At 43.3% G+C, this 27,820-nt stretch overlaps 1 protein-coding gene across 12 annotated transcripts in view; it reads right to left on the reverse strand.

The window, feature by feature from the left end:
- Positions 1–27,820, reverse strand: part of arb2a (ARB2 cotranscriptional regulator A) — a 771,898-nt gene that overhangs the window by 249,924 nt on the left and 494,154 nt on the right. The gene's annotated exons all lie outside the window — the stretch shown is intronic.

Here is a 27,820-nt window from a genome sequence, read left to right on the forward strand (position 1 = left end):
AGCTTTTATCCAACCAGTATACTCAGGAATTACCAATGCAAAGCCTTATTGACAGATGGATTTAGAAAAGTGAAGTGCTTTAAATGAAGATAGCAAAGCTTGGAGTGTAAGTTTAAAATGTTATTAGATATGGCTCCATTTGAAATAAAAACAGTAATTATTTTCAGAAGTGATTGAATATTTTATCACAGAAACTAAATGATTGTGTTAGATTACTCCACATTTAAGAAGTCTTTTCCTTTAAAGTAGTTTAATTGTCTACAAGTTACATGCATTCTTGAACATAGTGTCAAGATATGGAAATGGCTGACTTAATGTCTTATCATTCATCACAGCTAGTGCTGCATGCAAAAAAGCAGGTCTTCTTGGACTTCTAAAAATAGGCTACCTGTGATAAATGAAAGATATTGTTCACCCAAGATACAAGGATATACATGTGAATAGGTCCCAGGACAATGGGAGCAATTAGTGAGTACCAGGGGCAATTTATGATTAGAATTTGTATGTATGAAATAAGCACATTCTTTTATGCACAATAGTAGTACAGCTTGAATTAAACTACATTTAATTCACATTTTATGACACTGACCATATTTTCCAGCCCCCACTGTGTTTTCCCATGATAGATTTAATATCAAATAGTACAAGTTATTAATTATTTTAATATACAAAAGGCATGTGAAATGGTTATGCTTACAATCTAGTGTTTGATAAAGAGTGAAAATAATGACAAACAACTCTTGCCATTTTGATAACCTGTAAAAATCAAATTTACACTTTTAAAAGCTACCAAGAATTAATATTTTAAACTAAACACAATAAATCAAATTATCATCTGTTTTACACCAGTTTTATGTCAGTAACAAGAAATCCCACAGTAATAACTACTGGGGTAGATTTTTCTGATCCTGCCCTGGGTTTATTGGATTGCCAGGCATAGTGGGTGCAGGAAAATCAGGCAGGAAAGAGCGCTAGCCTGTAAGAGAGCATACCTGATTTTCCGCACGGTAATTTAAAAGGGCAGAAGATCGAGTGGGCTTTCTTATAGGCTTGTACACCTCTCCATTCAATTTTCCTCTATTGATTGATGAATAAATAGACTAACATTTAACTTCAATTTAAATATAACAAAATGCTTAAATCTTTGAATAGCTTGCATTGTAAAATAAGTCAAAATAGGTTGCTTCACAATATTATATTAAAGATGCAGATTAAGTAGTTTCACATTCGTATTCTAAAGACGAGTAGCATATGATTACTTCCCCATACTACCCACAAAAGTCAATCCTTGGCCTCAGCCGGACTATTATTCTGGTGCTGGTCAATGGATAGCCACTTGCCCTAAAATGGAGAAGAGGGGAAAATCGAACAGTTGTTCACTGACACTGTTCATGCATAATTCCGAGTGGGTTTCTCAGTTTCACAAAAGAAACTTTTTGTTTCATGTCTCACTTTACATACAGTAGCATTTAGCAAAAAAATTTAAATGAATAACTCAAGAAATAAAGTCAACTCAAGATAGGAACAAGGGGCTCAGAACAGGGTGAAAATGACAATTAATGCTGGGGAGCAGGGATTGTTAAGCTGAAGTGCTCTTCAATGAGCTGCTCCCAAAGAGCTCTGCTTCAGGCAGCTGTTGGAGCCTTTCTGCTTTCATTTCATCATATATATCATCATGACCTCTCCCTCATCATGCTGAAGGTCACTGTCCAATAATGAGTCCATGTGTTTTCCCCATTTCAGAGCAAAGTTATGCAGTCTACAGTAAGCCACTATCATAAGTGAGACTCTTTATAGTCTGTACTGAAGGAAACCAGCAAACCTGTCCAGGTAGCAGAATAATTGTTTGAGGACTCCAATGGTCTAAGCAACAAGGGTTTTAGTTGACCTATCGATCAATCTGATGGTAGTGAAGTTTGTGCGCCAAGCACTGGCTTCTGAGAGGAGTAATGAGCCAAGTGCGCATAGGATAGCCCTTCTCCCCAAGCTGCCAGCCTCACACTAGTGGGAAGATTGCCACAATCAAGAAAGCATCATGACAGCTGCCAGGACCTGCATGATCTGTCTGTCCCAATATTTCCCTTGTGTATTACTTTTAACAAAGTCAGAAATGTCTTGCTGTGCTAACTGTGTGAGAGAGAGAGAGAGATACAGCACTGAAACAGGCCCTTCGGCCCACCGAGTCTGTGCCGACCAGCAACCGCCCATTTATACTAATCCTACATTAACCCCATATTCCCTACCACATCCCCAAAATTCTCCTACCATGGAAATCCGTCTGACTCAGATAACAGGCCAATTAATCATGTTAATGAGCTTGTTGTCAGCTCGTTAAGGGCCAGAGTTTGGAATTTTCATGGGGGAAGCACAGGTTACACGATGAATCAGAAACAGTCCAGTTGGAAGGAGGTGGCAACACAGAGAGGATGCAGACATGGCCGCTCCAAGCAAATAGTTGGGCCCACAAAAAGATGAACGGCTGAGAGGGGCACTCAGCCATTGGCACACAGGTGCCATCAGGTGAGCAGAGTTAGGGGAGCAGGTGGTCTCGAGCAGTTGAGTGGGTCGTGCCCCTCCTGGGATCATGGGGCCATGGGGGGCTGGTGGTGGCGTGGGTGCGGGTGTTGGCTGGTAAGCATAGTGAGTCCAGCTAACGGCAAGCAAGGTAACAGTCAAACATGAGATTAAGGTACTTGGAGATAGGGTCGAGTAGCGATGAGGAGAATCATCATCAGCAGTAGATGTAGAGCCCTGGGCATGAGGAGGGCAGAGGAGAGGAACAAGTGGCAGGAAGGAAACAAAGGCCATTCCCTCAGCATTGAGTGCACTGCTAAAGAAGAAGCTACCTTGACATGTCAGAGAATCAGTGTTGCAGGAGACTGCGCCTCTCTCGGCAAATGGTCACTGCGATTTCTGCCCTCATTGACCTCGCAGTACTGCTCGCCATGCCCTGCTAGTAGCTGTGAAAGTCACTGTGGCCTTGAACCTCTTCACCTCTGGCTCCTTCCAAGGATCAGCAGCAGACCTTGATGGCATCTCACAAGTGGTAGCACACCATTACATTTCACAGCTTACTTATGCCCTATTTGCAAGAGCTGGGCAGTACAAACAATTTCAAACAGATGGGGCCTTGCAGGCACAAAGGGCAGTGGAATTTGCCTCCATTGCTGGATTCCCACAAGTGTAGGGCATCACTGATTGCATCCATGTGGCCAACAAGGCGTGGAGTCAGCAGCTAGTGAGACTGATCAACAGGAAGGGCTTCTATTCCCTCAACTTTCAGCTGGTCTGCAACCACAACAACAGCTTCCTCCATGTGTGTGCTCACTATTTTAGCAGCTAACATGACGCCTTCATCTTCTGGCAGTCCAGGCTACCACAGCTCTTCATACCATCACCCAAACTTAGTGGATGGATTCTAGGAGACAGGGGATATCCCTTGAAGAGATGGCTACTCACCTCTTTACGTGACCCCGAGAAGGAGCCAGCGTCGCTACAAATGAAGCCATTTGCTCACAAGGACTACCATCAAGCAGGCCGTCAGGCTTCTGAAGATGCAGTAGAGTCTGGACCAATCGGGTGGCACCCTGCAGTACACTCCTGCAAGGGTCTTGTGCATTGTTGTGGTGTACTGCGCTCTCCATAACATGGCCCTCCAGAAAGGAGTGGACCTTGATGAGGGTGAGTGTCATGGTAGGCCCCCACCTGCCAAGAATGAGGCACATTAATTTTGTCATGAACATTGATTTTAAACTGTTACTGGAGTGAAGAAAGGACTTGTTAAATAGATCAGCCGTGGCTGGAAAAGACATTTGCATATTAACAGACGGTGATTGGAAGAACAAAGGACCATTCCCTGACACATTCAGCCCACAATGGACCTTGATCACCAGGTATTGTGTGTAAGAGCAGAATTCCAGAGACTGCTAAGGTAATACAATCCAAGACATGGTCAGACCAGTTAGTCACATGACTAACCTACTTGGCATCCTGGGGTTTTCTGAGTTGTACAAACAGTTTGAACTCAGAAAGACTGTTTGCTCCTGGATTGAGAAGATCTCCCCTCTCTGCTCCCATATCTTTCTCACAAGCCTCTGAATCCACTGAACACACATGAACCCCAGCAGAGAAAAGTCTCCTACAGCGAACAAGGTTTATGAAGAATACTGGGCCCCAATGAAAAGCAAGATCTACTTACAATCAAGGACTCTACAGTGATCTCGAAGAACCGTAACAACAACTCTTCTGATACTGCCTCAAACATTTCCACTTTATTTTTCTTCTGCTCTTTTTTGTCTCTATTTGTATGTGTGTATCGCATATGCATGCTAGCGTGGGCACGTCGTGTATCTGTAGGCGTCAACCGAATTAGAGTTTAAGTTTAATAAATTTCAACTTTTCTTCTTTAAACCCAAGAAAGCCTGTTTGTGCTGGTTTATTTGCCTTATAATTGGAAAACGATGAACAAGGAATCACCAAGGGGGAGCTAAAAGCACAGTGTTTAAAATTAAATCCTGCTATGGTAAGACCCGGTGAAGGCTGAGAGGGACCCCTAGACCCCTTTCTCACCTGGTCGTAACAGTGAGGCACTAGAATGACACAGTTCATTGGAGGAGGAAGAAAAGGGAGATGCACAGCAGAATGGTGCCCAGGATGTGCAGGGAGGCGGCTGGGCCAGCTCTTGAGTCAAAGCTATCAACTGGATGGCATCAATATCAGGGAACATCTGAACCAGGCATGTTTCACTTGAAAGCTTCTCACCCAGCAGGACTGCATGCTCTGGAACTCGCTTTGATCTACCCATGAGAACACTTCCATTAGACACAGCCATTAGATCCACTTGCACTGCCAATACATGATGCCTATCTGTCCAGCAGTCTCACCAACCCCGTTCAAAGACCAATGCTTCCCTTCACCACTTAATCCATATTTTACAGTTTTGCCATTAAAGAATGTAAGCTCACACGCAAGGATAGGCACCAATATGTTGCACCACAGATATTTAACAAAATTATTGACTCAGCTATGGACATTGGGGTAATTAATCTGTATATAAAGTGTATTGTCAACCTAATGTCATCAAAACAGAGTCCGTTTAAAACACATTTCGCCCTATTTAGTGAGATAGCTGGCATTGATTTTGCTTGCTTAAGTGGTCAATGTCTGCCCGTACACTTGATGTAGCGATGCAGAGAATTCAGATAGATGTTCATCTGGCAGGAGTGATCTTGATCTCTTTCTCTCCTCTCTCTTGCCCTCTCTGTGTCCATCTCTTTCCCCATTCTGTGTCCCTCCCTCTCCCCGTGTCCATTTCTCTCCCCTCTCTCTCCCTCCCCCACCCCCGAGTTCATCTCGCTCCTCTCTCTCTCTCTCCCCCATGTCCTTCTCTTACCCCCCTCTGTTGCTCCTCTCTCTCTATCTCTCTCCACTCTCTCTCCCCTCTATCTGTCTATCTCTCTCCGCTCTCTCTCTCTCCTTCTGCTTGTTTAAAGGGCTGCCCGACTTTCAGCATGCACCCTCAGAGCCGCGCCTCTGGCTGTGTACTGGCCCGCTTCCTTCTCTCTCCTTGATCTCTCTCTCTCTCCTTCTCCTCTGCAGCAGCCATTTCCACTCATTCCCTGAACTGAGCAAAAACAGCATTGGCGGTTGATCCCAGTGCGCCTGCGCCGCGAACTGCCAATCAGCGCTTACCCTGCCTGGGCAGCCCACTGCCAATCACAGACAGGTGGTCGCTGCCCATCAGACGCAAGTCCCGCCTATCCCCTCCACCTGATGTATACTTTAAGAGGAGAGCTGTCAATCAAAGCCAAGCCATGGGCAGGCTGCTGTCAGTTACAGAGGAATGGCGGGCCAGATTCCGGTTATTTTAAAACACAAGTTCAAAGGCTTGGAGCAAGACACTTAATATTACTACAGACCTCAGAATTTTTACCACGGACACTGGTGTCCATGTATGGACACGTTGCCGACCCTTGCTCACACATCTGGGATCATGTGTTAACATTTACAGTGTTAGCAAAAAGTTACAAAGCGCAAATTAACAAGTGAAATAAACTACAGTGTTCTGGGCCACTCCTACACAGTGCTCACCTTGTGGCTTCGGATGTGGTGGAGGCAGCCTGTTCATGTGTGTCTGCTTACAGCTGAGATGCACGTGGCAGTCGTCCACGTTGTGGAGATGCCAGTCAGGGCACCTTCGATGACTGCTGCACCAGCATCAATGCAGGGGCAGCTGCTGTCACAGGGCCCTGCTGTATCAATGGACACTCAGTCAGTGGGGCCTAGGAGGGCCAATGATGATGATGGCCACCGTGAGGGCTGGTACCTTATCCTCTTCGGTGACTGCCTCAACCCTTGGATGGCTCTCTGGATCGCTGGAAGGGAGGAAGAGCCGGGATGCAACTGGCATCCACACCATGCATCTCTGCACTATCAGCGCCACTTACTGGTCAATGATGCAAAGTGTGGTATTCTGTGCTTGTCCGTGCGCTGAACCTGCATTCAGTCAAGTGCTGTGCATATGGAGGTTTAGCACTCTCTCAATGCAGGAGCTCAAAGCCCTGAGCTATGCTGGTGCACATGAGCAGAATGGACTCCTCCATTTTCAGCACATGACCCTGCACTGCCTCAGCAAACTTCGACAAGTGGGCTCACATCTCTCACTGCCGGTCAAAGTAGAGTCTCCTTTCTTGTGACTTCCAAGGCCCTGCATCTGTGCCCAGCTGAACATGGCTGTGTTTGCATCCATCCTCCGAGGCAGACTACCTACATTTGCCTCTGCCTCTCTCACCTACTCCTGCGCAGTAGTGCCATGCTCTGGGACGCACCGATGTGAATGTATCAGCGCTGGTGGAGGGTGCGCTTGAATGATGTGATGATGCTGGGTTTGCTGTTTTGGATGCTTGCGAGGCCCCCGGTGATGCTGCTGTACTTTCACTCTCTCCCTCCACGACTGACACTGTGGGAGACATAAGAAGGTGATCATGAGAACTCACCTCTGACAGCCAATACCTCTGCAGAGCTGAGGTTTCCCAATACAGATGAGTCGTGGGCAAGTTGTCAGACGGGGAGGAGTGCACTCCATCCCCTTCAACTACAGATCTCAATAACTTTTCACCCTCTCCTCCAGTTATTCCCATCTCTCCATCGTCAACTTGGCCCTGCGAGGCCACCCTGTCAATTTTCATTGCTGCCATCTCCATGGCAGTGAGGATTGAGATCTGGGCCACTCTGCCTCCTGTGTGAGCCCTCTCCTGTGAATTATGTGCCCTCTTCTCCTGCAATGACAAGAGAGAGAGAGAGAGAGAGAAGGCACTGCTGGCCTCTCTGACTGATGTCAGCAGCGCATTTACAGTAGAAGCTGCATGTATCGGTGCTTCCAGGTCCTCAACAGCACTAAGACGCTGAGCCTTGCCGGCGGGTCAGCGAACACCCCGGCCACACATTTCTTCAATGTTCAGGAGCACTGTGAGCACTCAGGCTGCTCAGCTGCTGTGGCTAATGGAGGCTGCAGAGCTGGAGCCTGTCATCTGCGTGTCACATTACACTCATCTTTCCAGAATGAAGAGGGTCATTAAACATCTTGTGCCACTGCACCCAGTTCCTCTGCAGGACACTTCTGCTGATCACAATTTTAGTGACCTCCAGCCAGGCCTGCTTTGCTTGGCCGGGTGGCCTTCTCCTGCTACCCTCTGGAAACAAGACCTCCCTCCTCCCTCTCTCTCACAGACTCCAGCAGCATCTCAGGGCTGCATCAGTGAAACCTAGAGTGCCTGGCCTCTGCCTCTCCTCCTGGTAAACTGGAGCTTGCATAATGAATCAAAATGGCTGCCAAGATGCATTTAAATCAGGCCCGCACTTTACAAGTCCTGCCTCCATCCCACACCCACCGCCGCGAATTGGCCGCCAAATTTGCCCTCCGGCCAATATAGCAGCAGACATCGGGGAAAATCACGGGCTGTGACTACTCCCACACTGCCCCCCGCTGCCCCCATGTGCGAGGTTGGGTCCCGGAAATGGTTCCGATGTTAGGTTCACGACCACAGAGGCAAAATCCTGCACCCCTGAATCTACCCTATCAAATCCTTTAGGTCATTTTAAACACCTCAATTAGATCATCCCTCAACATCCTAAACTCAACGGAATGCCAGCGAAGTAAGTGCAATCTGACTTCATTTATTAGCCCTCTCACCGTGGTCTTATATTGTACTGTACTGTTTCCGTCCTGAGATGTGGTGCCAAAACTGAATGGAGTACTCCAGCTGGGGTCTGACCAAGGCTCTGTACAAATGAAGCATGAAATTCATCCATTTGTACAAAGATAAAGGTTAACATTTTCTTAGCCTTTTTGATTATGTTTTGTACCTGTCCACTAGCTTTTAGTGATTTGTATATATGGACATCCATATCTCTGCTCCTTCATAGTTCCTAGTTTCTTGTCATTCAGAAAATATTCCATTTATTTTTCTTGAATCCAATGTAAATGACTGCACAGTTTCATCCTGTTGCATCCTTCCAATCCACCACATGGGACATCTGCCACATCCAGTGTTTTGCACTGCACACCCGTATCAAGCAAGTAACAAGCACTATCTTTGCAAGAGGCAACATCTTCATCACTTTTCCTTGGAAAGGAGGCATCAGCTGGACAACTTTCTATGTGGTATAGGATGCAGACAGAGGTGTTTTGGATGAGTTGCTATTTATGAAAAGCAGGATGCCAGCAAAGGAAGTACAGAAATAATCACATCTAAAGGTGGTAGGACATATTGAACAGTTAGCAAAGCATTTGGGATCTTGGGCTTCATAAGTAGAGGTATTGAGTACAAAAGCAAATGCTGAACCTGTATAAAGCTCAGGTGAGGCCACAACTGGAGTACTGCATCCAGTTCTGATCACCATACTTTAGGTAGGATGTGAGGGTCCTTGAGAGGGTGAGGAGGAGATTTACTGGAATGGGTCCAGGGATGAGTGAGTTTAGCTATAAGGTTAGGTTGGAGAAGGAGGGGTTGTTCTCATGGAGCCAAGGAGATTCAGGGAGATTTGATAGAAGTGTACAAGATTATGACAAGTTTAGATAGTGGAGACAAAGAAAAGCTGCTCCTATTAGCTGATGGTACAAGTACTAGGGGACACAGGTTTAAGCTTTTGGACAAGAGCTACAGGGGGATGTGAGGAAGAACTTTTTACGCAGCGAAAGGCAGTGACTTGGTACTTGCTGCCTATGAGGGTGGTGGAAGTGGAGAAGAAGAATGATTTCAAAAGGAAATTGGACAGGGACTTGAGGGAAATAAACATACAGGACTTCAGGGATAGACTGGGGGAATGGGACTGGATTGCTCTACAGAGAGCTTGCATGGACTCGATGGGCTGAACGGCCTCTTTCTGTGCCATAATGTCTCTATGATACTATAGGTGATAAAGGCATGGATAAGTGCTTCAGTGACAATGGGGTGCAGGAGGCATAGTGGCAGTGGGCAATGTTGTAGAGGTGGAAATAGCAGTGATAGGATGTTTGATCTGATGATCAGCTCAGAGTCAAACGAGGTAATGGTCCGGATAGTCAAGGGGAGGCAGGAAGGGAAACATGGGGGTGACCCTGGAAATCCCAGGACTGCAGAGATCCTGCTAAATAGACAGCTGCCGGGCACAAAATGGAATTGAGAAAAGGTCTGCGATACCAGTGGAAACAAAGAAAAGTCACCAAAAGCCTCTAGGTAAAGCTAAGAAGAGCCAACTTGGCAAAACAACAGCAAAAACAGGGAACCCATGAAATAAGCCAATACCTGTGAAGGTAAGGAAAAAGCACAAAAAAATCTCCATGCAGATTTGCCAATGTCCAACTTACTGTGTAAAAGACAAAGCCAGTATGATAAGGCCCATAGTGACAAAGATGAAGGAGGGAAACCACCAAGAACATGCCACATAGCAGGCAATTAATTCAGAAGATATGAGGCAGAAATTCATCTTCTTTTTATATTGGGAGAACTTAATGAAGATAATTTTTTAAAATATGTTTTATTTTGTGGAGGGAGGACTAAGAAGGCAAGGGAATATACAATGGATAGTAGGACCCTAGGAAGCACAGAGGGACCTTGGTGTACTAGTACATAGATCACTGAAGGCAGCAGCACAGGTAGATAAGGTGGTTAGGAAGGCATATGGGATACTTGCCTTTATTAGCCGAGGCATAGAATATAAGAGTAGGGAGGTCATGATGGAGCTGTATAAAATGCTAGTTAGACCACAGCTGGAGTACTGTGTACAGTTCTGGTCACCACACTATAGGAAGGATGTGACTGCACTGGAGAGGGTGCAGAGGAGATTCATCAGAATGTTGCCTGGGCTGGAGCATTTCAGTTATGAAGAGAGAATGGATAGGCTAGGGTTGTTTTCCTTAGAGCAGAGAAGGCTGAGGGGGGACATGATTGAGGTATACAAAATTATGAGGGGCATAGATAGGGTAGATAGGAAGAGACTTTTTCCCTTAGCAGAGGGATCAATAACCAGGGGGCATAGATTTATGGTAAGGGGCAAGAGGTTTAGAGGGGATTTGAGGAAAAATGTTTTCACCCAGAGGGTGGTTGGAATCTGCAGCACACTGTCTGAAGGGGTGGTAGAGGCAGGAACCCTCACAGCATTTAAGAAGTATTTAGATGAGCACTTGAAATGCCATAGTGTACAAGGCTACGGGCCAAGTGCTGGAAAATGGGATTAGGATAGGTGTTTGATGGCCGGCATGGACACGATGGACTCTATGAAATTTGGAAAACCTTCAGGATGCTGCTTGAAAAATATCAAGATGGTGACAAAGTTCTAAGAGAGTTCAAAATGTATTCCACAGTGCCATCTGGTGGCCATATTGCATAATCAACACATGATAGGTTAATATGGGCAATTTTCAATGACCTGGATTTTGCAGTAAAATAACAGTGAGACTGTAAATCAGGCAGCAACTTTCGATGACTGCACATGCGCAGTTAAACTTGAAATTCAAGAAGTTCCTGTTCGAGTTTCTCAGCTCCTCCAGCAGCTGCACTATACGGGTATCTCGCCAAGTGGCTCAGCATTGAAATACATAAAGGATGTGAAATTGGAGTACATACATGAATGATATGAAATTGGAGTATTTACATGATAGATATCCATTAAGCATGTCAGAAAAGGATAGGGTGTGTCCATTCAAGTGTAAGTGAATTTTTAACAGCGGGATAAATCTTAAACACAGCCAAACAACATCTCTGCCACTGAAAATTAAATTTTATAGTGTGGAGTCTCATTCCTTCAGGAGTAAATTATTGCTTACTTTTTTTTGTCTCTTTTAACACTCTCTTAATTCCCACTTTCTTTCTCTCTCTTTATTTCCCTTTCTGTACATGATTGAGCATTGAATTAACTATTCTAACTTACACTTCCTGGTTCAGACTGCACAGCTCAGTAAGGAGATACAAAGTTGTTTGTCCTGTTCACAGATTCCAGATCCTCTGTCAGAGGGTGCCACGCTGTTTTGGATTTGACAAGTTCCACTGCAAAAGCACATAGAAAGTCTTTGGGCAAGTGTAACTGATAAATGGCTAGTGCCATTCGTTTGCCATTGAGTGCAATATCTGTGCTATTATAAATGTAAACATAGAACATAACAATATGTCCAACATTTTTTGATCTGTGTTCCAGATTGTCTGTTCTGCACTTTATCACAAAAGGGGAGTTTGTATCATCTAAACAAGCAAATAAAATAAATCTTAAACTGAGTATGGTTTGAATGCCTTTAGGCTATGCTACTCTGCAAGCTATTAGAAACATATTCTCCGGCCGATTCATTTCTTTGTCTGTCAATGCACCATACACAGAAACAACTTCCTTCACCAGTTTGGAGAGTGCTGATAAAGGGAGAATGTAAAGGCAGTTTCTATCTTATATGTAAAATGCTTTGCTAACAGGATGGCCTTGCTATTGAAGTGCAGTCAATGTTGTTACATAGCCTAACATAATAGCCAAATTGGCAAAGCAAGATTCCAGAAACACCAATAGTTTTTGGTGTTTAAGGATCAATATTGGCTAGTGTTACAACCAAGGTGGGAAGAGTGCACTGTTTATTCTAGTCCCACTTCTCCACAGGTCACAACATATATTTAAATCTTCCAATTTACCGATATGGTCAATCATATACTCTTTTTCCCAGAATAAAACACACCAACCAGGTTTCTTTAATAAACAACAAGATTATCAGTTTATTAGGAGCAAGCATAAACACACAGAATGAAATATTAAAGTTCCCTTTTTACCTTAGCCCCTCATACACACATGCACACACACACAGATATACTACACCTGTTAACCAGAAAAATAGAAGGAATTTTGGTTTTAGAGTTCCGTCACAAAAAAACACTTAAACTGAATACTTGCTCATTCTTGAAGAAAAAAAGATATGGAAATGATGTCCTTTTTTTTGGTTTGGTGTCCCAAATGCATATAGACAGCTGTCACTAGAATCGTCCTAGAACAGTTCTTTCCAGGCGATGCTAACAATCAGTTTGGGTAGGCTTTCCAAGAAATGCAGCAACAGGGGTTTCAGCTCCCACACATTCGATATGCAGGGTTTCTTCAAATACAGGAGGAAAGAGGAGACTAACACACTGGACATGCAGGGTTTCTTTCAAATATAGGGGACAAGAGGAGACTGACACACTGGACATGCAGGGTTTCTTTCAAACACAGGAGGAAAGAGATGAGCTGGGTTTTCTTGGCCGGCAAAAACAACAGTCTTTTTTAACAATTCAAAGTGAAACCAAAAACATTCCAGAAGTCAAGCCTCCTGACCTCTATAAATCTTGACCTGTCACTTCTCAGTAAACATCTTCTCTAAGTCAAAACAATAAGCTCCCTGCTGGTATTTTATCTGAAAACAGGTGCCTTCCAGTAAGGGCTTGTTTACAAGCCAAGTCTAAGAAGCCTTCTGGTGACCTTTTATTTTTTAAAAAACAAAGTTCAGCATCTCTTCAAGCTTCCAGATGAATCAATGTAACTAATTCAATTATAAGTCCTTAAAATAAATTTTACAAAAAAAATTGAAGCACTCTCATAACACTAGGATATCATGAAAATTCCCTTGCTCTTCTTTGAATAGCACATGCGATCTTTAACAACCAACCAACAGACAGACAGGCCTCAGTTTAAAGGCTCTGCTGAAAGACGGCAACTCTCACAATGCAGTTCCCTTTCAGTACTGCAAACTAGACTAAATGCTCAAATTCAGAAGTGGGGCTGAAACCCGTAACTTTCTAACTGAAATGAGTGCCACAAACTGAACCATGCCGACCTTTTCTTGAATTAGTTTGAAAGTCATAAGATAATTGAGGATGAGAGCTGCAGCACAGAGTGTAACCACAGATTGCAATGTTAAAGTGCATTGTGAACAGAGTAGACAGTTTAGATAAAAGCAAAATACTGCAGATGCCGGAAATCTGAAATAAAAACAAGAAATGCTGGAAATACTCAGCAGGTCTGGCAGCATCTGTGAAGAGAGAAGCAGAGTTAACGTTTCAGGTCAGTGACCCTTCATCAAGGGTCACTGACCTGAAACGTTAAGTCTGTAGAAAGTTTAGAATTTGGTGAGAGTAGAAATTTGGTGCAGAGGGGAAGGAAGTGTTTCATTTTACCTTTAACACTTATAGTGCTTTGTGTAATCTTGAGGCAGTAAGTATTTAAAATTTGGTTCAGTGGTTTTGCGCTTAGTGCAAGTTACTGTGTACGAAAAAGAACAAACAAAAAACATCAAAAAGACAAAAAGGTAATTACCTATAAATATACAATAAGATATGGTAAGGACCAATGATAAAGAACAAAGATACCTAAACAGGGTTTCAAAAAGCATGAGATTTTCCAGTGGCGTCCCTTCAGCTGGGGTAAACCAGCCTCAAGAGTCTGTTGTGAGAAGCAGAGCGGTAGATTTAAACAACCTACAAGAACTGGTACCAGCAGAGGCTATCAGGAGGAGAGCGACAGATAGAAGATTAACAGAGGGGAGAAACTCAAAAAGTGTCATTATAGTCAACATAGTGTGTGGAGCAGCATGTGTAAGTTACAGATAAATATTTAGTTTGTTGGTTTGTGCTTTCACGGATTTGTGCTTTTTGGGGTTAATGTTCTGTTTTGGTGTAAGCTAAACAGTTAAATAGCCTTAAAGCTAAAAAGAATGCATAAATAAATGTTATCCATAATATGATATGCCAGAACAGTTGTGTGTCCAGACTGCAGAATGTGGGAGTTTGTGGCCTGTCCCGAATGAATACATCTGCTGTACAAAGCCCTGGTTACACCACACCTAGGGTACCATTATCAGTTCTGAGTAGCAAACCTGAGAAGAGCTATATTGGCCTTGGGGGGAGCGCAGCATAGATTTACTGGAATGATACCTGAACTCCAAGGGTTAAATTACAAGGAGAAATTACACAAACTAAGCTTGTATTCACTGGAATTTAGAAGATTAAGGGGCGATTTGATTAATGTTTTCAAGCTATTAACAGGAACTGATAGAGTAGATAGAAACCAATTCAGCTGGTTGGGGAATCTAGGACTAGAGGACATAGACTAAAAATTAGAGCCAGGCCTTTCAGGAATTAAGTTAGGAAACCCTTCTACACACAAAGGGTGGTAGAAATCTAAAATTCTCTTCCACAAACAACAGTTGATGCTGGGTTGTTATTTCTAAACCTGAGATTGATAGATTTCTGTTAACCAAATGTGTTAAGGGATATGGGCAATGATCTCATTGAATGGCGAAACAGGTTAAGGGGCTAAATGGCCGACTCCTTTTCCTATGATCCCATGAATGCCATTTGGCCCATCTTGATTCATTCATCCAGAAAAACCAAGAGTCTCCCCATTGTAAAAAACAATTATTTCTTAAATGATTCCAAGTTTTTCTTCTATCTGGAAGTCCTTTCCATGTGTTGATCATTCATTGCATGAAGAAGAATTTCATGACGTCAGTTCTAAATTTACTTTTTACTAGTGTAAACCTGTGTCCCCTTGCCCTACTTTCATAACTTAATCGTAAGTAATAAGCTCATTTCTTTTTCCAGTCCCTTAACTATGTGATATACCTTCTAAGATTACTTCTCTGATGTTTCCTTTCCAGACTAAAAAGACCAAATTTCTCCAGCCTTTCCTCAGAACGCAAAGTCCCTCAAGAATTTGTCCAATCATCCTTTCATCCAAGGTGGTGTTATGAAAGATAGTGCATAAGGTGCACACTAAAATTGATGGCATTAAGACATCCAAGACCAAATTTCAAATTCAAAGATGAGAAGAATGTAATTCAAACTTTAAGATTAATTAGGATTCATTTAGAATGCTTTAACAAACATACCTTATATCGCCCCTTGTAATACAGCGATGACTTGGACCGTCAAAAAACGTTTTTTTAAAATCTGCTTTAATAGTTATCTCTGTTTTTTTTTACATAAAGCAAACCATGTCTGGACAATTCTGTTAGGGAACTGGCTAAAAATTGAGCGGAATGAACATCTGGAGGTAGAAACTCATTTGTAAACAGATGGGTGCTCATCTGCATGAACAGGCATGAAACCACAGGCAGTGATTTTGTTATGACCATAACACAGGCACATACAATAGGAAAATCAAAGCAATAGTATATTAACAGTTAAAAGACTGTTGGTAAGCCTGCAAGTCTGTTTGGGATATTTACAATGGTGTATGAATCTTGAATTATAATTCTAAATAGAATGGCTACTGTGGCCTTTGGGAGGGCACAGCATAGGTTAACCAGGTTAGTACCTGGACTTGAGAAAAAAAGTTATGGTGAAAGGTTAACGAGATTAACAAGATTCCTTTTGGTAGGAAATAAACATTTCAAAAATATGAAACAGAGTGCCAAAGTTAATCCAAGTAAATTTTTCACATGTAAAAATCTACAACAACAAGGAAACACAATGTAACAATTTTTCTACTTTAAAAGTGCTATATAAATGCAATTTGTTGCATTTATTTTGTTGGACTGACATAATGTATGTTGTTAGAATCAACATGAGAAGGTGAATTCCTTGAGAAGGAGCATAACATTATCATCCAAATTGGAATAACTTTTTGCAGTTACATACATACATACGAACATACAAATTTGGAGCAGATGTAGGCCATTCGGCCCCTTTAGCCTTCTCCGCCATTCAATGAGATCATGGCTGATCTGTTTGTGTCTCGAATTCCACACTCCCATCTACCCCCGATAACCTTTGATTCCCTTGCCCAACAAGAATCTATCTACCTCCGCCGTAAAAATATTCAATGACCCCGCCTCCACCATCTTCTGAGGCAGAAAGTCGCACAACCCTCTGAGGGAAAAGATTTCTCCTCATCTCTGCCTTAAAAGGGCAACCCCTAATTTTAAAACAGTGCCCCTAGTTCTGGACTCACCCACAAGAGGAAACATCCTTTCCACATCCACCTTGTCAAGACCATTCAGGATCTTATAAACTTCAATCAAGTCTTCCGTCACTCTTCTAAACTCCAGTGAAAACAAACTCAGTCTGTCCAACCTTTCCTCATAAGACAACCTGCTCATTCCAGGTATCAATCTAATGACATCACTAGAACTTACGAATTCCAATAATAGAACAGATCCTAATGCTTAATCATCATAGCAGTCACAAATTTTAGTCTTATTCTGTGAATATGAAATAGTTTAATAACATTTTATATTGTTCAACGTTAAAATATTTTTCCACCCGTAACACATTTAAACAATAAAAGGTGGATAATGAAAATAATGCGATATTGTTAACAGTACATTTCTGGGTTTGAGTTCTTATGAAAGGTCAGATGCTGCCTGACCTGCTGAGTATTACAGCACTTCCTGTTTTTATTTCAGATTTCCAGCATCTGCAGTATTTTGTGTTAATTTCTGGGTTTAATGTGTTCGTAAAATACACTGTGGAGCTTATAAACTAAAGGACTTTCCCACTACTGACAGAAACCCAATAATTCACATTTCCAATGGAATATTTTCTGTATATTTTTAGTGCCAATTGTGAATTATGAGAGCTGTTTTATGCTGTGGACTTAAGTCAACTGGGAATTGGATTGAAACTGTTCAACTGTACTTTGCTTAGAACTCTTAAAGGCCATTAGAGAGAATAGACTTTTATTCCATCTGTCTGGGATAGATTTGAGGCAAGGTCCCAGAGATATTATTTGTCTTCTGAGAAACCACACTATCCAATCTATTGCTAATACACCAGCACGTTAGAACTCTTGCAAATCCAGTGCAATATTAACACTGGTGTGCCCTAGTGTTTTCACCAATCTGACATAGCTTGAGTGTTGTTCTTTCACTAGCATAAAACCCTACTTATGCATGATCGAATAAAACAATCTTAGTTCACATGGTAATACTAAGATATTTCTTTCTGTGAAAATGTTAACATTTTTAAATTTGGCTGGAATCCAGTAAATGAAACGTAGAAAAATAAATCTATATGTATATATAAATCTTGTATCACAATTTTTGGTCATGTTTTATATTGGCATCTAACGCTGAAACTGTTTATGCAGGCCTCTTCCTGAAGTCCCCAGTATCACAGATGCCAGTCTTCAGCCAATTCGATTCACTTCACCTGATATCAAGAAACGACTGAAGGCACTGGATACTGCAAAGGCTGTGGGCTGTGACAACATTCCGGCAATAGTACTGAAGACCTGTGCTCCGGAACTTGCCGCACTCCGAGCCAAGCTGTTCCAGTACAGCTACGATGCTGGCATCTATCCAGCAATGTGGAAAATTGCCCAGGTATGTCCTGTACACAAAAAGCAGGACAAGTCCAACCCAGCCAATTACTGCCCCATCAGTCTACTCTCAATCATCAGTAAAGTGATAGAAGGTGTCTTCGACTGTGCTAACAAGTGACACTTGCTTAGCAATAACCTGCTCAGTGCTGCTCAGCTTGGGTTCCGTCAAGTCCACTCAGCTCCTGAACTCATTACAGCCTTGGTTCAAAAATGGATAAAAGAGCTGAACTCAAGAGGTGAGGTGAGAGTGACTGCCCTTGACAACAAGACAGCATATGACTGAGTCGGGCATCAAGCAGCCCTAGCAAAACTGGAGTCCATGGGAATCAGGAGGAAAACACTCCGCTAGTTGGAGTTGTACCTAGCGCAAAGGAAGATGGTTGTAGTTGCTGGAGGTCAATCATCTCAGCTCCAGGACATCACTGCAGGACAATATAGTGGTGCGAGACCCCTTGGAGATAAGCGACCATAATATGATAGAATTCTTCATCAAGATGGAGAGTGACATAGTTGATTCTGAGACAAGGGTCTTGAATCTTAGTAAAGGAAACTACGAAAGTATGAGGCGCGAGTTGGCTATGACGGATTGGGAAACGTTACTTAGAGGGATGACGATGGATAGGCAATGGCAAACATTTAAAGAGTGCATGGATGAACTGCAACAATTGTTTATCCCTGTCTGGCGCAAAAGTAAAATGGGAAAGGTAGCCAAACCATGGCTTACAAGGGAAATTAGAGACAGCATTAGATCTAAGGAAGAGGCATATAAATTTGCCAGAAAAAGCAACAGACTGGAGGATTGGGAGCAGTTTAGAATTCAGCAAAGGAGGACCAAGGGATTGATTAAGAAGGGGAAAATAGAGTACGAGAGCAAGCTTGTGGGGAACATAAAAACTGACTGTAAAAGTTTCTATAGGTATGTGAAGAGAAAAAGATTGGTGAAGACAAATGTAGGTCCCTTACAGTCAGAAACAGGGGAATTTATTATGGGGAGCAAAGAAATGGCTGACCAACTAAATGCATACTTTGGTTCTGTCTTCACAAAGGAGGTCACAAATATCATACCAGAAATGTTGGGGAACACAGGGTTTAGTGAGGGAGAGGAACTGAAGGAAATCAGTATTAGTAGAGAAATGGTGTTGGGGAAATTGGTGAAATTGAAGGCCGATAAATCCCCAGGGCCTGATGGTATGCATCCCAGAGTACTTAAGGAAGTGGCCCTAGAAATAGTGGATGCATTGATGGTCATCTTCCGAGACTCTGGAACAGTTCCTACAGATTGGAAGGTAGCTAATGTAACCCCACTATTTAAAAAGGGAGGTAGAGAGAAAGCAGGGAATTATAGACCAGTCAGCCTGACGTCGGTAGTGGGGAAAATTCTAGAGTCCATTATCAAAGATTTTAGAGCAGAGCACTTGGAGAACAGTGGTAGAATTGGACAGAGTCAGCACGGATTTACGAAAGGGAAATCATGCTTGACAAATCTACTAGAATTCTTCGAGGATGTAACTAGTAGAGTTGATGAGGGGAGCCAGTGGATGTGGTTTATTTGGACTTTCAGAAAGCTTTCGACAAAGTCCCACCTAAGAGGTTAGCGTGTAAAATTAAAGCACATGGGATTGGGGGTAGTGTATTGAGATGGATAGAAAATTGGTTGGTAGACAGGGAACAAAGAGTAGGACTAAATGGGTCTTTTTCCGAATGGCAGGCAGTGACTAGTGGGGTACCACAGGGATCGGTGCTAGGACCCCAGCTATTCACAATATATATTAATGATTTAGATGAGGGAACGAAAGGTAATATCTCCAAATTTGCAGATGACACCAAACTGGGTGGGAGGGTGGGTTGTGAGGAGGATGCAGAGAGGCTTCAGGGTGATTTGGACAAGTTGAGTGAGTGGGCTAATGCATGGCAGATGCAGTGTAATGTGGATAAATGCGAGGTTATCCACTTTGGTAGCAAAAACAGGAAGGCAGATTATTACCTGAACGGCTATAAACTGCGAGAGGGGAATATGCAGCGAAACCTGGGTGTTCTTGTACACCAGTCGCTGAAGGTAAGCATGCAGGTCCAACAGGAGGTAAAAAAGGCAAATGGTATGTTGGCCTTCATAGCGAGAGGATTCGAGTACAGGAGCAGGGATGTCTTGCTGCAATTATACAGGGCCTTGGTGAGGCCACACCTGGAATATTGTGGGCAATTTTGGTCTCCTTATCTGAGGAAGGATGTTCTTGCTATAGAGGGAGTGCAGCGAAGGTTTACCAGACTGATTCCTGGGATGGCGGGACTAACGTATGAGGAAAGATTGAGTCCATTAGGATTATATTTGCTGGAGTTCAGAAGAGTGAGGGGGATCTCATAGAAATCTATAAAATTCGAACAGGACTTGACAGGGTAGATGCAGGAAGGATGTTCCCGATGGTGGGGGAGTCCAGAAACAGGAGTCATAGTCTAAGGATACGGTATAAATCTTTCAGGACTGAGATGAGGAGAAATTTCTTCACCCAGAAAGTGGTGAGCCTGTGGAATTCCCTACCACAGAAAGCAGTTGAGGCCAAAACATTGTATGTTTTCAAGAAGGATTAGATATAGCTCTTGGGTCGAAAGGGATCAAAGGGTATAGGGCAAAAGCGGGAACAGGTTACTGAGTTGGATGATCAGCCATGATCATAATGAATGGCGGAGAGGGCTTGAAGGGTCAAATGGCTTACTCCTGCTCCTATTTTCTATGTTTCTATGTTTTCCTCAGTGTAGTGTCCTAGGCCCAACCATCTTCAGCTGCTTCATCAATGACCTTCCTTCAATTATAAGGTCAGAAGTGACAATGTTCGCTGATGATTGCACAATGTTCCGCAACATTGGCAACTCCTGAGATACTGAAGCAGTCTGTGTAGAAATGCAGCAAGACCTGGACAATATCCAGGTTTGGGCTGACATGTGGCAAGTAACATTCGCACCACACCAGTGCCGGGCAATGACCATCTCCAACAAGAGAATCTAACCATCTCCCCTTGACATTCAATGGCATTACGAATGCTGAATGAAACACCTGTTCGGGTCTGCAAATAAGACTCGACCCGAGCCCGACAGAACCCCATCCGAGCCTGAGTCATTTCCATTTTTTCCAGCACCTGACCCGACCATCAGTTAACTTACCTTCGGTTTTTCACTTTGTTCCTTACCTGCACAAGCTTAAAATAACTGTAACAAAACCACCTTTAAAGTCCAAAAAGTAAATTAACATTAGTCACTTACCTGAGGTTGTGAGAGAGTGTGTCTGATCCGGCCCGACCTGACCTGAGCCCGAATGCTGGACCCGGACGTGCGACCCGACCCAAACCCGACACATTTCGTTGGGTCCCGTCGGGTTCGGGTCGGGTAAAGCCTTTAAGCTGAATCCCCCACTATCAACATCCTGAGGGTTACCATTGACCAGATACTGAACTGGAGTAGCCATATAAATACCGTGGCTACAAGAGCAGGTCAGGGGCTAGGTATCCTGTGACGAGTAACTCATCTCCTGACTCCCCAATGCCTGTCTACCATCTACAAGGTACAGTCAGGAGTGTGATGGAATACTCTCCACTTGCCTGGATGGGTGAAGCTCCAACAACACTGAAGAAGCTCGACACCATCCAAGACAAAGCAGCCCGCTTGACTGGCACCCCATACACAATCACAAACATTCACTCCCTCCACCGCCGACGCACAGTGGCAGCAGTGTGTACCATCTAAAAGATGCACTGCAGCAACGCATCAAGGACTTTCCAAGCCCACGACCTCTACCACCTAGAAGGACAAGAGCAGCAAATGCATGGGAACACCATCACCTTCAAGTTCTCCTCCAAGTCACACACCATCCTGACTTGGAACTTTATCGTGGTTCCTTTGCTGTCACTGGGACAAAATTCTAGAACTCCCTTCCAAACAGCACTGTAGGTGTGCCTCCACCACATGGACTGCAGCGGTTCAAGAAGGCAGTTCACCACCACCTTCTCAAGGGCAATTAGCTGGCCTAGCCAGCGATGCCCATATCCCATGAACGAATGAAAAAAAAAATCAAATCACAGAATGGTTACAATGCAGAAGGAGGCCATTCAGCCCATCATGTCTGTGCCAGCCCTCTGCAAGAGCAACTCACCTAGTCCCACTCCCTGACCTTTCCCCGCAGCCCTGCAACTTTTTTCTCTTCAGATAATTATCCAGTTCTCTTTTGAAGGCCTCGATTGAATATGCCTCTACCACACTCTCAGGCTGTGCATTCCAGATCCTAAACAATCGTTGCGTAAAAAGGTTTTTCCTCATGTTGCTACTGTTTCTTTTGCCAATTTTCTTAAATCAGTGTCCTCTGGTTCTGGATCCTTCGGCCAATGGGAACAGTTTCTCCCCATCTACTCTGTCTCGACCCCTGATGATTTTGAACATCTCTATCAAATTCCTCTTAATCTTCTCTTCTCCAAGGAGAACAGACCCATCGTTCCCAACCTATCCACGTAACTGAAGTTCCTCAGCCCTTGAACCATTGTTTTGAATATTTTCTGCACCCTCTCCAATGCCTTAACCTCCTTCCAAAAGTGTGGTGCCTGGAACTGGACACAATACTCCAGTTGAGGCTAAACCAGTGTTTTATACAGGTTTATCATAACTTCCTTGTTTTTGTACTCTATGCCCCTATTTATAAAGCCCAGGATCCCATATGTTTTATTAATTGCTTTCTCAACCTGACCTGCAACTTTCAATGATTTGTGCACACATACCCCAGGTCCCTCTGCTCCTGCACTCCCTTTAGAGTTGTACCCTTTAATTTATATTGCCTCTCCTCGTTCTTCCAAACAAAATGAATCACTTCACATTTTTCTGCAACAAATTTCATCTGCCACTTGTCTGCCTGTTCCATCAGCCTATTTCCTCTTGATGTTTATCACTATCCTGCTCACAGTTCATAATACTTGTAAGTTTTGTGTCATTCACAAATTTTGAAATTGTGCCCCGTACCCCTAGTGTAGGTCATTAATACAGATCAAGAAAAACAGGGGAATCCCACTATATATCTCTCTCCAGTATGATAAACAACAGTTCACAACTACTCTGTTTCCTGTCACTCAGCCAATTTCGTATCCATGCTGCCATTGTCCCTTTTATTCCATGGGCGATAATTTTGCTTACAAGCCCGTTACATGTAACTTTATCAATTGCCTTTCGGAAGTCCATGTACACCATATCAACCGCATTACCCTTATCAAACCTCTCGGTTAGCTCACCAAAAAATTCAAGTTAATTAAACACAATTTGCCCTAAACAAATTTGTGCTGGCTTTCCTTAATTAATCCACATTTGTCCAAGTGACTATTTTGAACAAATTATTGTTTCTAATAACTTTTCCACCACTGAGGTTAAATTGACTAGCCTGTAGTTGTTGGGCTTGTCCTTACACCCTTTTTTGAAGAAGGTGTAACATTTGCAATTCTCCAGTACTCTGGCACCACACCTGTATTTAAGGAGGATTGGAAGTTTATGGCCAGTGCCTCTGCAATTTCCACTCTTACTTCCCTAAGTATCCTTGGATGCAACTCATTCAGTCCTGGTGACTTATCAACTTTAAGTGCAGCCAGTCTAACTAATACTTCCTCTTCATCAATGTTTAGCCTATTCAGTGTCTCAACTACCTCGTCTTTCACCATGTCTTGGGCAGCATCTTCTTCCTTGGTAAAAACAGATGCAAAGTACTCATTTAGTACCTCAGCCATGCCCTCTGGTTCCATGCATAAAGCCCCTTTTAGGTCCCTAATCGGCCCCACTCCTCCTTTGACCACCCTTTTACTATTTATGTGCCTATAGAAGACTTTTAGATTCCCTTTTATGTTAGCTGCTAGTATCTTCTCATACTCTCTCTTTGTTTCTTTTATTTGTTTTTTCCCTTCCCCTCCGATCCATCTATATTTAGCCTGGTTCTCAATTTTATTATTCACCTGACATCTGTTATATGCATCCTTTTTCTGCTGCATCTTACTCTCTATCTCTTTCGTCATCCAGGTTGCTCTAGATCTGTTTGCCCTACCCTTCCCCCTCGTGGGAATATACCCTGACTGTATCCTAGCTATTTCCTCTGTAAAAGCAGCCCATTGTTCAGTTACAGTTTTGCCTTCCAATGTTTGATTCCTATTTACCTGGGCCAGATCCGTTCTCACTCCATTGAAGTTGGCCCTCCCCCAATTAATTATCTTTCCTCTGACTTGCTCCTTGTCTTTTTCCATAGCTAACCTAAACCTTATGATGCTATGGTCACTGTGCCTTAAATGTTCCCCTACTGTCACTTGTGTGGAAGGTAGTTTCGCAATCAATATCACAGACGTTAAACTACAGCCCCATCTGCCCTCCCACGTGAATGTAAAATATCCCATGACGCTATTTTGAAGAACAGGGAAGTTATCCCCAGTTTCCTGGTCAATATTTATCTCTCAATCAACATCACAAAACTTCCACCCCACCAGCCTCCCTATTCAATGGATCATCCTTCTCCATTTCCGCCACACCTCCGTTCAGTCCGCAAGCAGGGTGCAGAAAAGATTTATGAGAATGGTTCCAGGGATGAAAGACTTCAGTTACATGGATAGATTGGAGAAGCTGGGGTTGGTTTCCTTACAGAAGTGAAGGTTGAGAGGAGATTTGATAGAAGTGTTCAAAATCATGAGAGGACTAGATAGAGTAGATAGAGAGAAAGTGATCCCATTGGCAGAACGGTCGAGAACCAGGGGACGCCACTTTAAGTTGTAGAATCATAGTTGATCAGCAAAAGAACCAATGTGACATGCGGAAAAACCTTTTTATGCACCGAGTGGTTAGGATCTGGAATGCACTACATCAGAGTGTGGTGGAGGCAGATACAATTAGGGCTTTAAAAAGGAGTTGGTTAAGCACCTGAAGAGGGATAAAACATGCTGGGCTGTGAGGATAGGGCTGGGGGCGTGGGACTAGCGGAGTTGCTCTTGCAGAGAGCCAGTATGGACACGATGAGCCAAATGGCTTCCTTATGTGCTGTGACCATTCTATGATTCTATGAAGCGTGACCCCAAACAGCTAGTCACCTGCCATTTTAATTCTCCACCTTGCTCCCACTCTGACCTTTCTGTCCTTGGCCTCCTGCAGTGTTCCCATGCAACACGAGGCAAGCTCGAGGAACAGCATCTCATCTTTCGACTGGACACTTTATAGCCTCAACATTGAGTTCAACAATTTTAGATCATAACCTCTTACCCCATTTTTTTTTTCTGGTTTGGTTTTCTTTGTCCTTGTTTCTCTCTTGTTTCCTTTTCTTTACTTTTGCACATCGCCTATTCAGGATCCTGCCATTCACACCTCCTCTAGATACATCTTTTGTTTCTTTACTTGGCCCATTACCAGTCTCTTTGGCCTTCCACCATGAAAGCTCTTGCCATTTAATCTCTCCTGCCCTCCACCCTTTCACAGACCTTCTCTTTTGTTCTTTTTTCCACCCTCCTCCCTTTCACTACCTCAACTTTTCCCATTACTGATGAAAGGTCACAGACCTGAAGTGTTAATTCTGTTTCTCTCCCTATTGTTGCCGCCAGATCTGTTGAGTATTTCCAGCATTTTCTGTTTTTATTGTCACTATCAATGCTTGGCTTGCAGGTCTGGGACTACAGAATTCAAAACACATTCAGTTTGAAATATAAGGTTAGAAATTACTATAGCAATATTAGTGGGTGAACACTTAACACAGTTTAACATTCATTTGTCTGCTTTTTGAGCAGAGGCATTAACCTATTTACAATTAAGTAGCAGAGAAATGTTATACAAACATACTAAGCATTAGAAACAGAGGAACAAGAGTAGGCCAGTCAGCTCCTCGATCCTGCTCTGCCATTCAATTATAGTGAAATCTATAAATTAGGGACATCTAAGGGACTTGCATCAGGTGTCCTTCATTCACAGGTGCTCTTATCTTCAAAACTGTCATTGTATGTAAAGTAAACTGGATGAACCAAAAACCGTAGGATTGCCTGGATCTCCTGCAGCACTCCTTCTTTTACTCACCCTCATCTGGGATTGTGTCTAACTCTGGAGCCCTATCAGCAGGATGTGATTTCAGTTCTAGCTTCCGTTTTTTGGGTTTTGCCTTCATCAATATCCTGGGGTCCTTCTCCATTGAAGGAGGAATATCCTGATCCTGGGATCTGTTAAGTTGGCAGCTTGCACAGGCCAAGGTGGCTGTTGTAGGGGTGGAGTGCTTGGGAGATCCCAGCCAAACTGGGGAGAATTAATGTCCTGCAGAACCTGTGCAGGACCCCCCCTCCCTCTGAGTGCTGTAGCTGCTAATGTTTGAAGTGCTGAGGGGTAGGCAAGGGGCTGTTAGCAGATCATCAGTACATGAACTACTGGTGGGATGAGATTTGATTCCAACTTTGCTTTGCAGCTTTGTTTTTTCCCCATTCTCTCAGCTGCTCGCACATTTTTGGTTCAGTTGCTCCCAGTCTAATAGAGTTTTCCTCCTGCGTGGCTGCTTTCCGCTTTGCACCCATACTTCTCTACTCTGCACTTAATACGGTTTTAAATTAGAAATACCCAACAATATTTGACAGGAATGGAAAAGAATGGATTTCACTATCTGAAGTTGGATGGCATGTGGTTCAACAGACTGAAGTTTGAAGGACTGCTCGAATGCGTTGCCAGCTCATGATCACGAGACATATGATCATATGACTTACAAACATTATTGCATTAACCTTCTAAAGGTTGAGCCCCCTGTACTTAAGTATCTTTGCTTGTGGTTTTGCACTAGCAGCTGTTGTGTGAGAAGTTTTTAAGAATCAGGAGATCACCCTTGAGCATTGCGGAAGAAGGGAAACCGAAAAGTTACAGCACAGGAGTAGGCCTGCAGCCCCCAAAGCTTGCGTTCTCTCCTGTAACTCTTAGATTCTTTGATATTCCTCTTTCTCAGATAGTTATCCCCTTCCTTTTCATATTAAATATTAATCTGTACCTCAACAGCCATATGTGGTAAAGGATACCATGGTCTAATAGTCCATAGTTTAAGAACCCTAATTCTCCTTTTCCCTCTGGTTCTTATACTTTACTGGCTCTTCTGGCTCCTCTTTTAGTGCTGCTCCCAGCCCATGTTATTGCTGCTGCTTTGGCTTTGTAAACAATGATGGTGCCCACTCCCACCTCATTCTCCCTCAACCCCCCGCCATTTGAGTCCCAATCTCCCAAATCCTACACCCCTTCTCTTTCCGTTTACCCATTCTTTTCCCTTTCTCCGTTCCCTGAGACCCCATTCACCAGTTTCTATCTCTCCCAAGTCCCCATTCCCCATCTCATCCCCCACAAGTCCCCATTCTCTAGTCTTCATCTCTTCCCACCCTGATTTATGAGACCCTCACTGAATGCTGAGACCCAGCCATTTCAGACCCCCACTTCATAGCCACTCCCCATAGAATGCTGAGACACCTCTCATTTCAGAGCCCCCTCTCCAATTTCAAAGTCTTTCCCCAATTTCAGACCCTCGCTTGAATATCCGCATCCGTGGTTCCTGATTTTCCAGCCATCTCCTCTGCAGTCCATGTAGTCACAGCTCTCTGCGACTGTGGTCGGTTAATGTCTTACAGCAGGGTATGGGGGTGCACTGCTGCTATGGATGCAACGTAAAGAACTTTCCATTCCACAAAACCCATTTTTTTTACCTGTTGCCACCTCCTGCTTACCCGTGGGTCCCATGTTTTAAGTTGCAAATGGACTTGGTGCACTGAGGACTGTTCGTAGTTTGTAATTTGTGAGTATCTGTGGTTTCAAGGTGCAGCGTGTTTCTATTACAATATAAGTTATTTGGGACTGTCAATAATGTCTGTTTTTGGATGTCTATTTGTACAGTTTCACTGAAGATCATGGCTGATCTGTACTTCAACTCCAATTATCTACCCTAGCTTCATTTCTCTTGATAGCCAATAGTAATTTCTAACATATAGAAGTTGGTGACGGACTCTTAACTCTACTGTGA

The sequence above is a fragment of the Heterodontus francisci genome, chromosome 4, assembly GCF_036365525.1.
Source record: "Heterodontus francisci isolate sHetFra1 chromosome 4, sHetFra1.hap1, whole genome shotgun sequence".
Classification (NCBI taxonomy): Eukaryota; Metazoa; Chordata; class Chondrichthyes; order Heterodontiformes; family Heterodontidae; genus Heterodontus; species Heterodontus francisci.